Consider the following 2,520-nt stretch of genomic DNA (forward strand, 5'->3'; position numbering starts at 1 on the left):
AAACATTAAATCAACATCTCTTTGGTGGCAGAGAGCTTGCTTTTCCAATACTGCCTCATGTACATCTGAGGATATTTAATTCTCCAGAAATTATCATGGATTTTGAAACTTAAAACTATCTCTTGGTGGGAAACTTACTTTTTGGTTCCAGAGAAAAAATTATATTTAGTGTTGTTTTATTGAACATGTCCCCTGTGAGTTTTCTATTTACTTCTCTGGTCAATAGAGAGAGAGGGATGTTTGCTAACTGGGTTGTAAACTCCCTGCCCTGACCTTTTAGTACCCTTTCTGGTCTGGCTATTGAAGATTGTCCTCTTACCACCTGCTCTTGTTTGTACTCTCTAAAATACTGTTTGCATTTAATTTTAAAATGTCTCCTTCTATTATCTTTTCAAGCTTTTTAATCTTTTTTATGCCACTTCCATTTACATTTCATACTTTCCAATTCACCTCATTCTTTTCTGATTATATCCTAGAGTCTAAGAAAAGATACCAACTGAGAGGAAATGAATGAAACAGAGAGAAAAAAAGAAAATAATTAAAATGGATATAAGTTTCAAAAAGATTGAAACATAAGAAATACTGAGCTTAGACAAAACCTTTAATTTGGAAACTTTCTTAAATGAAGTAAAGGTATTAAAATGAAATTGAAGAAAGTAACATAACAAAGACAGCAACCCAACAGAGACTGCAGTGTAGCAAGTACATGAATGAGCATTTTGTAGAGTGACTGTTGTATTTTATAAATCTGAAGAATCAACAAACTCTCCACATCAATATGAGAGAAGAATCTCATATGCATAAGCACAGGCATTATCTTTTACTCTTCATAAAATTAAAATTTAAGAAAATGAATTCTTCCTCACATTTCATGGAATCCTTGATGGTGCTGGTGATGGTAGTGTGCCGTCAAGTCAGATCCAACTGAGTTGTTGTTGTTAAGAGCTGTCGAGTCAGTTCCAACCCATAGTGACATTTATAGGGTTTTCAAGGAGCAGCTAGTGAGCTTGAACCTCTGACCTTGCAGTTCAAACTGACTTTTCAGTCCAGTCCATCAACCCACAGCATCACACCAGGATTTCCTCTAACTCATAATGACCCTGTAATAGGGTTTCTGAGACTGTAAATCTTTGCAGGAGGAGAAAGCCTCATCTTTCTCCTTTGAAGTGACTGGTAGATTTGGACAGCTAACTATAACTATGGTTAGCAGTCCAGCTTGTAATCCACTACGCCATCAGACCTCCTAACATATCATGGAATTGTTGGATGCAGCAAACGTTTACTATGCTTGACTGTCAATATAAAGGTTGGCAGTTTGAGTCCATCCAGACGACCTCTAAAGAAAGGCTTGAAAATCTGCTTCCCCAAAATTCAACCATTGAAAATCTTAGGGAACATAATTCTATTCTGACACACCTGGGATTTCCATGAATCAGAAATAACTGAATAGTAACTGGGTAAGTGACCCAGTATTGTTTATATTGGGTAGAACCTTGATCAAAGAAGATATGTTAGAAATATTGGTTGTTATTTACTGAGACTGATGTAGTGGAGATAACATTATTTTTGTGTCCTACTGGACTAACCTAGAACAAATTTGTGCAATCAGTTCCTGGGCTTTTTGCTTTTTCAGTTCTTTACATTTTATTTTTTGGTCTTACTAATTATAATTCTGGTGACTTCCTATTTGTCTTTTATTTATTTATTTATTTTTAGTTTTTATTGTGAATTGAGTGTTAGTTTACAAGGGAGAACATCGGTTTTACACCATTGTTTTACTGCAATAATTACAATTCTCTCTGTGCATCATCATTCTACAGCATATGCTTCTATTTTGTTGTTGTTGTTGTGGTGGTGGTGGTGGTGGTGGGGTTGTATACAAAAACACTCTTTCTGTTTGTCTTTTGAAAAACAATTCTTCTGGACCCACTGTTCCTAGGAGTTTCAGAATTACCAAAAAAAAAAAGAAGTAATTGCATGTTTATTGTTCACTTATTTGTCTTTGACAATATATTATTTAGCATAAATGTATGCATAAGTATGTATGTAAAATAGTCTAAAAGGAGGCTTCAAAAACTTCAATAAACTTCATTTTAGACAGTTAATTTAAATTTTCTGGATTTTGCTAAGTTTATATTTGCAGAGCTTTATAAAAAGTAATTTTTGCTTTTTTTGACATTAGAAGACAATGGATTTTTTTCACCAGCTTTGCAAAGTTCCCTTGTATTAGAGTTGCATGTCAGGATTTCTGGGCCACCATATTTTGGTAGCCATCAAGTAACCTACAGAGGGACTTTTAGTATGAATTGCACCTCAGTGTAATGGAAACAAAAAATCTCACAACTAGACCTATAATAATATCATGAAAAATGGACAAATTATTTAAGTTGTCAAAACATCATTTGGTTTGGATCCATGATCAACAGCTGGGGAAGCAGCCGTCAAGAAATCAATTGATATATATTACACTAGGCAAATCTGTTGCACAAGATCTCTTTAAATTGTTAAATAGCAAAAGTA

This window comes from Chrysochloris asiatica, unplaced genomic scaffold (assembly GCF_000296735.1).
Source record: "Chrysochloris asiatica unplaced genomic scaffold, ChrAsi1.0 scaffold00089, whole genome shotgun sequence".
NCBI lineage: Eukaryota > Metazoa > Chordata > Mammalia > Afrosoricida > Chrysochloridae > Chrysochloris > Chrysochloris asiatica.